Below are 12538 nucleotides of genomic sequence, written 5' to 3' on the forward strand. Positions count from 1 at the left end.
GTTGGCAATTTGATCTCTGATTCCTCTGCCTTTTCTAAAACCAGCTTGAACATCTGGAAATTCACGGTTCACCCATTGCTGAAGCCTGGCTTGGAGAATTTTGAGCATTACTTTACTAGCGTGTGAGATGAGTGCAATTGTACAGTAGTTTGTGTATTGTTTAGCATTGCCTTTCTTTGGGATTGGAGTGAAACTGACCTTTTCCAGTCCTGTGGCCACTGCTGAGTTTTCCAAATTTGCTGGTGTATGGAGTGCAGCACTTTCACAGCATCATCTTTCAGGATTTGAAAGAGCTCAACTGGAATTCCATCACCTCCACTAGCTTTGTTTTAGTGATGCTTCATAAGGCCCACTTGATTTCACATTCCAGGGTGTCTGGCTCTAGGTGAGTAATCACATCACTGTGATTATCTGGGTCGTGAAGATCTTTTTTGTATAGTTCTTCTGTGTATTCTTGCCACCTCTCTTAATGTCTTCTGCTTCTGTTAGGTCCATGCCATTTCTGTCCTTTATTGAACCCATCTTTGTGTGAAATGTTCCCTTGGTATCTCTAATTTTCTTGAAGAGACCTCGAGTCTTTCCCATTCTATTGTTTTCCTCTATTTTTTGTCATTGAGTTGTAGGAATTCTTTATATATTCTGGAAGTTAAACTCCCTATAAGATATATATGGTTTGCAAAAATTTTCTCATTCTCTAGGTTGCCTTTTTACTCTATTCACTGTATCCTTTGCTACAGAAAAGATTTTAAGTTTGATATAGTCTTATTTGTCTATTTGTCATTTTGTTGCCTGTGTTTTTGGTGTTATGTCCCAGAAATCATTGCTAAATCCAGTGTTGTGAAGCTGTTCCTCTGTGCTTTTTTTCTGGGAGCTTTACAGTTTCATTTTCTTATGTTTAGATCTTTCATCAATTTTGAATTGATTTTTGTATATCACATTGTAAGCTCCAACTTATTCTTTTGCATGTGGATATCAAATTTTCCCATCATAATTTGTTGAAGAAGAGACTATCCTTTCACCATTGTGTAGGCTTGATGCCCGTGTTGAAGATTATTTTACTGTATTTGGATTTATTTCTGAAATCTCTGTTCTGTTTCATTAGTTTATGCCTGTCTTTAAACCAATACCATATTGTTTTGATTACTGTAGATTTGTAATATGTTTTAAAATCCAGTGGTGTGACATCTCTAATTTTGTTCTGCTTTTTTGGGAATGGTTTTGCCCCTTCAGGATCCCTTGAAATTCCATATAAAATTTAGGATGTTTTTTCCTATTTCTGCAGAAAATATCATTGGGATTAAGATAGGGATTGCACTGAAGCTCTAGATCACTGTGGGTAGTATTAGAATTCATGACCACAGGATGTATATTTATTTATTTGTATCTTTAAGTTCCTTCTACATTGTTTTCTAATTTTCATTGCACCACTCTTTCACCTCCTTAAGTTTATTCTTATGTATTTTATCCTTTATGATGCTATTATTGTGAATTGATTATTTTCTTAATTACCCGTTCAGATTTTTCACTGTTAGTGTATAGGATTAAAGTTGATGTGTCCTGATTTTGTATTCGGCAGCTTCGCTGAAAGATAATTCATTTAAAAGGCTTCTCTGATAGCTCAGTTGGTAAAAAAAAAATCTGCCTGCAATGAAGGAGACCCTGGTTCGATTCCTGGGCTGGGAAGATCTGCTGGAGAAGGAATAGGCTACCCACTCCAGTATTCTTGGGCTTCCCTGGTGGCTCAGCTGGTAAAGAATCTGCATGTAATGCGGGAGGCCTGGGTTTGATCCCTGGATTGGGGAGATCCTTTGGAGAAGGGAAAGGCTACCCACTTCAGCATTCTGGCCTGCAGAATTCCATGGGCTCTGTAGTCCATGGGTTGCAAGGAATGGGACGTGACTGAGTAACTTTAAGAAGAAGAAGAATTCATTTAAAATAATTCTTATTTATGTATGCACTTAACATATGTTTCAAAATTTTCTTGAAATCTTTGATTATTTCTGTAGATTTGGATATTCTTGCTGTTATTAATATTTTAAATAGTTTATGATTTTATTTTTTATTGCTGTTTACCTCAAGGTTTATTCAGAAGAATATTTTAAACTTAACAGTGGCTATAAATGTGTATATACAAAGGTTATTTTTCAGTCAGTTCAGTTCATTTCCTCAGTTGTGTCCAACTCTTTGTGACCCCATGAATCACAGCATGCCAGGCCTCCCTGTCCATCACCAACTCCCGGAGTTTACTCAAACTCATGCTCATTGAATCGGTGATGCCATCCAACCATCTCATCCTCTGTCATCCCCTTCTCTTCCCACCTTCAATCTTCCCCAGCATCAGGGTCTTTTCCAATGAGTCAGCTCTTCACATCAGGTGGCCAAAGTTATGGAGGTTTCAGCTTCAACATTGGTCCTTCCAATGAATATTCAGGACTGATTTCCTTTAGGATGAACTGGTTGGATCTCCTTGCAGTCCAAGGGACTCTCAAGAGTCTTCTCCAACATCACAGTTCAAAAGCATCAATTCTTTGGTGCTCAGCTTTCTTTATAGTCCAACTCTCACATCCATACATGACTACTAGAAAAAACATAGTTTTGACTATATGGACCTTTGTTGGCAAAGTAATGTCTCTGCTTTTTAATGTGCTTTCTAGGTTGGTCATAACTTTTCTTCCAAGGAGTAAGCGTCTTTAATTTCATGGCTGCAGTCACCATCTGCAGTGATTTTGGATCCCCCCCAAAACAAAGTCTGCTACTGTTTCCACTGTTTCCCCATCTATTTGCCATGAAGTGATGTGACCAGATGCCATGATCTTAGTTTTCTGAATGTTGAGCTTTAGGTCAACTTTTTCACTCTCTTCTTTTCACTTTTATCAAGAGGCTCTTTAGTTCCTCTTCACTTTCTGACATAAAGATGGTGTCATCTGCATATCTGAGATTATTGATATTTCTCCTAGCAGTCTTGATTCCAGCTTGTGCTTCATCCAGCCCAGCATTTCTCATGATGTACTCTGCATATAAGTTAAATAAGCAGGGTGACAATATACAGCCTTGACGTACTCCTTTTCCTATTTGGAACCAGTCTGTTGTTCCATGTCCAGTTCTAATTGTTGCTTCCTGACCTGCATACAGGTTTCTCAAGAGGTAGGTCAGGTGGTCTGGTATTCCCATCTCTTTCAGAATTTTCCACAGTTTGTTGTGATCCACACAGTCGAAGGTTTTGGCATAGTCAATAAAGCAGAAATAGATGTTTTTCTGGAACCCTCTTGGTTTTTCAATCATCCAGCCGATATGGCAGTTTAATCTCTGGTTCCTCTGTGTTTCCTAAAACCAGCTTGAACATCTGGAAGTTCATGGTTCACATATTGTTGAAGCCTTGCTTGGAGAATTTTGAGCATTACTTTATTAGCATGTGCTGCTACTGCCGCTAAGTCGCTTCAGTCATGTCCGACTCTGTGTGACCCCATAGATGGCAGCCCACTAGGCTCCTCCGTCCCTGGGATTCTCCAGGCAAGAATACTGGAGTGGCTTGCCATTTCCTTCTCCAGTGCATGAAAGTGAAAAGGGAAAGTGAATTCGCTCAGCCGTACCTGACTCTTGGTGACTGCAGCCTACCAGCCTCCTCCATCCATAGAATTTTCCAGACAAGAGTACTGGAGTGGGTTGTCATTGTCTTCTCTGTACTAGAGTGTGAGATGAGTGCAATTGTATGGTAGTTTGAGCATTCTTTGGCATTGCCTTTCTTTGGGATTGGAATGAAAACTGATCTTTTCCAGTCCTGTGGCCACTGCTGAGTTTTTCAAATTTGTTGGCATATTGAGTGCAGCACTTTCAGAGCATCATCTTTCAGGATTTGAAATAGCTCAACTGGAATTCCATCACCTCCACTAGCTTTGTTCGTATTTTGCAAGTTCTTATTTTATTACTTATTGTTAAAGTATATAACTTGATTTCTGCTTTTTTGTATTTTTTTACTTTTTCTGAAGTGTGGGCAAATTTTCCTTGAGGCAAGAATTTTATTCTGTAAGCACAGAATTCTGTAACTGGATATTGAATCAAGGTTGTTATTTATGTAATTCAAATGTTCTATATCAGTGTTTGTTTTTTGTTTCCTTTATCTATTGATTTCAGAGTCATGCTGAAGGTATTTACAATGCTTTTGAAATTGGCTATTTATTATATCTAACAATTTTTGCCTTACATATTTTCATTCTCTTGTTTGAAGAAAGATTACTGATTTCTTTAAGTGTTTTTAGTTTCTGCCTTTTATTCAATATCTAGGAATGTTATTTTGCACTGATAGAAAGTACTCTACATAGACTGCCAAATAATGCAACTTTAGACTGAGAAATAAAAAGTGCTATATTGACCATTTCTCCTAGGTATATTTTTCTTTCTTTTTTTTTCTTTTGCTGGTTGTGGATTTGCAGTTTCCTCAGCTTTGATTTTTCTTTCATCTCCAGACTTAATGCTCAATGTAGTAATGTCATCTCCTTCCTGTAGCTGCAACCAACCTAACTGGATTGTTTTCTTGTCAACTTGATGAACCTGAATACTGCATTTTCCCTAACTCCCTACCCTGTGTGATTCTGAGTTAGAATTAGTCAAAAGAGGAAATTTTCATGAAATTTTTGAAAGTAAAAGTAAAATTGTAACTATTACTTTCTTAAGGTAGGCAGATATGACCTGTGGCGGATTCATTTCGATATTTGGCAAAAACCAATACAATATTGTAAAGTTTAAAAATAAAATAAAATTAAAAATAAATAAATAAACACACCTAACAAAAAAATGTAATAAATAAATAAATAAAAATAGAAAAAGAAAAAAAAAAGAAATGCCCAGAGGGATCTGGATTGTCCTTATTCTTTTCTGCTTGGTGTTTAGTTCTTCTTTCCAACTGCTGACCTTGCTGACTAATGGGCCCAACATCAGATGCTTGGCTGCAGACCCACAGAGGTATAAAATATACAGAGGCAGCATGCTCGCATAGCCCCCTCCTTGAGCGCTCCTTTGCAGTATCACCCGTTGGTCTCGTACTTGAATGTCTTGATTTCCCTGGAAACTCCAACGTGTCCACCTGCTTTAGGACTAATTAGTGATTTTTCTCTGATCCTCTTTCTCTTCTGAATTTCCACTTAACCTAGCAACACTCATAATTGTCACTCTGCTTCCCTAATGAAACTCTTCTTGCTTTGCAAGCAGATTCCTGATATTTCTGGAGCTTAGTTCTCTTATGGCCTTACCTTGGAATGCATGCCTGAGATTGCTATTCTGTATGCCAAGTGAAGCAAGACTAGCTTGAAAGTGAAAGTTACTCAGTCATGTCCAACTCTTTGCGACCCCATGGACTATACAATCCATGGAATTCTCCAGGCCAGAATGCTGGAGTGTGTAGGTGTTCCCTTCTCCAGGGGATCTTCCCAACCCAGGGATCAAACCCAGGTCTCCCACATCACATGTGGGTTCTTTACCAGCTGAGCCACAAGGAAAGCCCTTAGTTACTTCAAAAATGGTCTTTTATAATTTTAATTTTTTTCTTCCTGTGCTTGTTGACATTTTGCTTGCAGGTTCTTAAAACTTTAGGGAAAATTGCTTCTTTGTTCTTCTGCATGTGTATTGGAATGCATACGTATCTGTTCCTTTTTTTCTTGTGTCTCTTAAAAAAAACTTCCCTAATTAAAAAGAAATGTGTGGTCTAGTAGCATTGCCCTGATTTCTAATACTCTTCTGAATATCTTCTTTTTTAAAATCTCCCTGTCCTTTGCTTTAAAACCTTTTCTATTAATAATTTGGACTGTATTTATTATATAGTTGGGTTTTATTTTTAATATGTAAAAGAAATTTTTGTCATTAATAGAATGATTTATTTCATTTACATTTATTGGGAAATCTGACATATCATATCTTTTAACTTTATATATTATTTTAAAATAGTTTCTTGCTATTTTTTGCTCCTTTTTCTCTATTAACCTTGCTGTATGATTTTGTATCTCTAAGGATAATATAAACAATGAAACCATATTTTTTATTCATCTGTTTTTTTTCCCTAGAAAAGATCATACTAGTTTTATTAATTAATTTGTGACATATCTCCATCATGCTCTTCTTTACCTCTTTTGGCTCCTTAACTTTTTTTCTTTGAAAGACCTAGTTTTTAAAAAAAAAGTTTTAGATTTATGACAAATTGAGTAAAAGATACAGAGATTTTCCGTATATCCCTTGCCCCCACACATACATAGCCTCCCACATTAGTAGCATCCTTTACCAGGGTGGAACATTGACTACAATTGACGAACCTACATTTGATATATTATAATCACCCAAAGTCCATACTTTACATTAGGGTTCACTCTTGGCATTGTGCATTCTGTGGATTTGAACACATTTATAATGACATGTGTTTAATGTTTTAATATTATACAAAATAATTTCAGTGCCAAAAGTACTCTGTGCTCTACTTATTCTTTCTTCCCCACACTCAGCCCCCGGCATACTGATCTTTTTACTGTCTCCATAGATATTTTGCCTCTTCCAGAATGTCATATAGTTGGAATCATACAGTATATAGCCTTTGCCTAGATTGACTTCTTTAAATTGGTAATAGGCATTTATGGCCTCTCCATATCTTTTCATGGCTTGATGGTAGTTCTTTTCTTTTTAGCACTGAGTAACATTCCATTGCCTGAATGTACTACACTTTACTTATCCATTCACCTACTAAAAGACATCTTTTTGGTAGCCTATTCCTTCTCCAGAGGATCTTCCCAACTCAGGAATCTAACTGGGGTCTCCTGCATTGCAGGCAGATTCTTTACCAGCTGAGCTACCAGGGAAGCCCTTGGTTAGGTCCACATTGTGGAAGTTTTGAATAAAGCTTCTTGAAACATCCATGTACAATTTTTTGGATGGATATACGTTTTCATCTCCCTTGGATAAATACCAAGAAGCCCAATTGCTGGATCTTATGGTAAAAGTATTTCAGTTTTGTAGGAAATCACCAAACCATCTTCCAAAATGGCTGTAACATGTATTCCCACCAGCAGTGAATGAGAGTTCCTGTTGCTCTATATCCTCACCAGCATTTGGTGTTGCCAGTGTTTTGAATTTTGGTTATTCTAATAGGCGTGTAGTGGATTCTCATTGCTTCAGTTTGCCTTTCCTTGATGATATATGATGTTGAGCATCTTTTCTTGTGCTTATTTGCTATCTTTATATCTCTTTTGGTGAGGTGTCTGTTAAGGTCTTTGATTTATTTATTAATCTGATTGTTTTCTTATTGTTGAATTTTAAGAGTTATTTGTATATTTGGGGGGTGAATTATTTATCAGGTATGTGTTTTGTAAAGATGTTCTGCCAATCTGTGGCTTGTCTCTTTATTCTCTTAACACTGACTCTCAGAACAAAAGTTTTTAATTTTAATGAAAAGTTTTTAATTTTAATGAAGTCTCAGTTCAGTTAAGTTGCTCAGTTGTGTCTGACTCTTTGTGACCCCATGGGCCACAGCATGCCAGGCCTCCCTGTCCATCACCAACTCCTGGAGTTTACCCAAACTCATGTCCATTGAGTCGGTGATGCCATCCAACCATCTCAACCTCTGTCATCCCCTTCAAGAGATGACAGCCTTCAATCTTTCCTTCAATCTTCATCTGCCTTCAATCTTTCCCAGCATCAGGGTCTTTTCCAATGAGTCAGCTCTTCGAATCAGGTGGCCAAAGTATTGGAGTTTCAGTTTCAACATCAGTCCTTCCAATGAACACTCAGGACTGATCTCCTTTAGGATGGACTGGTTGGATCTCCTTGCTGTCCAAAGGACTCTATAGAGCCTTCTCCAACACCACAGTTCAAAAGCATCAATTCTTCTGAGCTCAGCTTTCTTTATAGTCCAACTCTCACATCCATACACGACTACTGGAATAACTGTAGCATTGAGTAAACAGACCTTTGTTGGCAAAGTTATGTCTCTGCTTTTTAATATGCTGTCTAGGTTGGTCATAACTTTCCTTCCAAGGAGTAAGAATCTTTTAATTTCATGGCTACAGTTACCATCTGCAGTGATTTTGGAGCCCCCCCAAAATAAAGTCAGCCACTGTTTCCACTGTTTCCCCATCTATTTGCCATGAAGTGATGGGACTGGATGCCATGATCTTTGTTTTCTATGTTGAGCTTTAAGCCAACTTTTTCACTCTCCTCTTTCACTTTTATCAAGAGGCTCTTTAGTTCTTCATTTTCTGCCATAAGGGTTGTGTCATCTGCATATCTGAGGTTATTGATATTTCTTCCGGCAATTTTGATTCCAGCTTGTGCTTCATCCAGCCGTGTGTACTGTGCATAAAAGTTAAATAAGTGGGGTGACAATATACAGCCTTGACGTACTCCTTTTCCTATTTGGAACCAGTCTATTGTTCCATGTCCAGTTCTAACTGTTGCTTCCTGACCTGCATACAGACTTAATGAAGTCTAGTTTATCAATTATTTCTTCTTGGAGTTATATCTAAAAAGTCACAAATAATTTCAAGGTTACCTAGGTTTTCTATTGTATTGATTCATCCTTTTTAAAATAAGACATATGAAATAATATTATATCTTCCTTACTTTCCAATTTTTCTAGGTTTTTGGGATATTAGAAAATTCTATATTTAGAAATGGAGAAGACAATGGCACCCTACTCCAGTACTCTTGCCTGGAAAATCCCATGGACGGAGGAGCCTGGTAGGCTGCAGTCCATGGGGTCGCTAAGAGTCGGACACGACTGAGCAACTTCACTTTCACTTTTCTCTTTCATGCATTGGAGAAGGAAATGGCAACCCACTCCAGTATTCTTGCCTGGAGAATCCCAGGGACAGCGGAGCCTGGTGGGCTGCTGTCTATGGGGTTGCACAGAGTCGGACACGACTGAAGCAACTTAGCATAGCATAGCATATTTAGAAAAAATACTTTCTTCTCTTTGAAGTTAATTTCCTGCAGTATATATTACCTCAATTATTTAGAAGTTAATACCATATTTAATCATTTAGAAGATGCATTTTCTTTGCATTATAACATCTTTGAAATCAGGATACATTTTGGAGTCATTAACTCTGGAAATCCATGCGATAGTCATAACATACCTGAACGAGTACTTTCATGATATTTTGGTAAAATCTAGAAAACATTAAATTTATTTAAATGTTCACTCATTAAATTTCCCTCTCTCATTTTAAAAACTTTATTTATATTTATTTTTGGCTCTGCTGGGTCTTTGTTGCTACCCACAGGCTTTCTCTAGTTGTGGCTAGCAGGAGCTACTCTTCAGTTGCCATGCATGGGCTCCTCATTGCATGGCTTCTCTTGTTGTGGAGCACAGGCTCTCAGGGGCACTGGCTTCGGTGGTCGTGACATGTGGGTTTAGCTGCCCCACAGTATGTGGAATCTTCTCAGACCTGGGACTGAACCTGTGTCCCTTATATTGGCAGGCAGATTCTTAACCACTGGACAACCAGGAAAGTCTTCTCTTTTCTTTTTACTAATTTTTTTCTTAGAACTGCTCACTTAAGTCATCTTATTTTTAATTAATTGTTTACTAAAGTTGGTGAGGCTTTCTCCTCCCTTTTTAAGGGAATGTGTATGTATGGAATACTAAGAAAATGCTTGTACATCTGAAAAGGTTTTCTGACATTCTCCTTTATAAGTAGCTTGACTGAATGCAGAACTCTTAGGTCATAATATTCATTCTCAAAATTTTATAGATTTCACCTGTCATTTTATATGAAGATTTCGTTATCAATAAGGCCCCCCCAACATGTAGAATATTTATTCTCCCTTGTTCCCCATAATTTTCTTTATACATGAAATGTATAAAGGAAATATTTAGAGCCTGTTCAGTGTATATTTTATTAATTTCCCCCATACTTGGAACAGACCCTTTGATCTAAAGAATTAGTCCTTCCTTCAGACCAGGGACCTTTTCTTCTGCTTCTTTAACTGTAGCTTTCATCCACTTAATTTATTCTTACTTCTCATATGTGCTGTATCTCCCCTGATATGTCATTTATTCCTTTATTCCTTTTGCTCATTTTCTCATTATCTGTAATTCTTCTGGGTCAGTGGGGAAAATGTTTATCTTCTAATATAGTCTTCTAAAACTTGTAATTTTCTGTTATTTTCATCACTGTAATTTCAATGACTATAGTCATGTATTTAAAATTTTTTAAATTGAAGAACAGTTGATTTACAATATTGTTTCCAGTGCACAGCAAGGTAATTCAATTGTATATATCCTTTTTTCCAGATTATTTTCCATTATAGATTATTGTAAAATATTGAATATAGTTCCCTGTGCTATACAGTTCAGTTCAGTCACTCAGTCGTGTCCAACTCTTTGTGACCCCCATGGACTGCAGCATGCCAGCCTTACCTGTCCATCACCAACTCCAGGAGCTTGCTCAAATTCATGTGCATCGAGTTGGTGATGCCATCCAGCCATCTCCTCCTCTGTTGAATACAATATATCCTTGTTGCTTATCTATATTTCATAATTGTATTTAATAATCCCGTACTGCTAATACTTCCCTCCTCCCTCTCCCTTTCTCCTGTGGTAACTGTAAGTTTGTTTTCTATGTATGTAAGTCTGTCTCTGTGTTGTGTATAGGTTTATTTGTGTTCGTTTTTAGATTCCACATGTAAAAGAGTTCATATAACATTTGTCTTTCTCTCTTTGGCTTACTTCATTTAGTATAATATCCTCTAGGCTCATCTGCTGCTGCTGCTGCTAAGTCGCTTCAGTCGTGTCCGACTCTGTGCGACCCCATAGACGGAAGCCCACCAGGCTTCCCATAAATGGCAATATTCTATTCTTTTTGATGGCTGAATAATATTCCATTGTATATACATATACATGTGTGTGTATGTATATGTATGTGTATATATATACACACACATCTTAAACCAATCATCTGTTTTTGGGCACTTGGGCTATTTCTATGTCTTGGCTGTTATACATAGTGCTCCTTCATCATATAATTTTTAAACTGGAAGTAAAATTCACTGATCTCATGTTGTTTTCATTTCTTAGACTATTTTTCTGAATTTCTTTGACCTAACTCAGAGAGATATACACATATTTTTTATTTCTTTCAGTAGATCTGTTTCTTTAGGGATATTTGACGTGATTTATACATATGCATCGGAGAAGGCAATGGCACCCCACTCCAGTAGTTTTGCCTAGAAAATCCCATGGACGGAGGCGCCTGGTAGGCTGCAGTCCATGGGGTCGATAGAGTCAGACACAACTGAACGACTTCACTTTCACTTTTCACTTTCATGCATTGAAGAAGGAAATGGCAACCCACTCCAGTGTTCTTGCCTGGAGAATCCCAGGGACGACGGAGCCTGGTGGGCTGCCGTCTATGGGGTCGCACAGAGTCGACACGACTGAAGCGACACAGCAGCACACACGTGCATACATATGAATATGCCTTAATTTCTGTCTTTGTTTAGCCTTCTTTTCAACTACTTTTTTTTTTTTTTTTTGATACCTGGAGATTTTTGTTTATTCTTATGGGAAGACGATTTCTACCTAAAATAATTGTTAAGAATTGAAGTGAGTTTTATAAAAGATGATGTGGATCCATGCTTGAATATTTCTGCTCCAGCTGATGGATGAAGGGACGGTGTATATCTGCCATGATTTTATTGTAGCAGATCACACGTCCATTTCACTCCTGTAGAAAGTGAGGAGCTTGCAACAACAGAAGCAGCTATTTGGCAGAGAGTCTACATTACATGCCTCAGTGTTTCTTTTACATGTGTGTTCTTGTGGGCCAAGTTAGTTGGGGCCAGCTGCTCCCCATTCTCTAACTGCAAACACGCCCTGACTGGCCTTCGGCAGTGGTGGGCCGTGGAGCTCTTCCCCAGAGGTTCAGGTAGGATTTGATTCACTGGCTTCCCTCCTGCCATAATCTCCATTCCTGCCTCTGTAAAAACAGTTTCATTTGTCTAATCCCACAGTGTTTTAAAATAAAGTATTATTGTCAAAATGATATTATGACCTCCTAGTATACTAATTTAAGGATAATATTAATTCCAGTAAGGTGATTTGGAATGTTCATTTCAAAGAGGTCTCATTATTATGTGGTCACATTTTTCGTCCCCCTAGAGAAAACTATTATCTCTTTTAAGCCAAGTTATTGTCTGTTGTTAAGGCCAATGAATTTCCTATTGTTTCTTATTTGATGCCACTTAACCCAGAAAATAAACAATGGCAAAATTTTCTCTTTTTTTCCAAGTGCTTCCCAAATGCCTTATGAAGTTCCCATTCTTTCACTCAATAAATATTTATTAAGTGCTAATATTTCCCATGTCTAGGGCATGTGTGTTATCAGACAGATTTATTTTCAACTAGCTGATATGATTCTTTAGATATTTGATATGATTCTTTCAACCTGATTCTCCATGACTCAGTCACAATAGCTTAGAAAACAGGGGAAATTCTTTATGCATCTTTAGAAAATGCACATTTATAGAAGTTATTTTAAGCAAAGTAAAATGGCAAGGTCTG

This window comes from Bos indicus, chromosome 28 (assembly GCF_029378745.1).
Source record: "Bos indicus isolate NIAB-ARS_2022 breed Sahiwal x Tharparkar chromosome 28, NIAB-ARS_B.indTharparkar_mat_pri_1.0, whole genome shotgun sequence".
NCBI lineage: Eukaryota > Metazoa > Chordata > Mammalia > Artiodactyla > Bovidae > Bos > Bos indicus.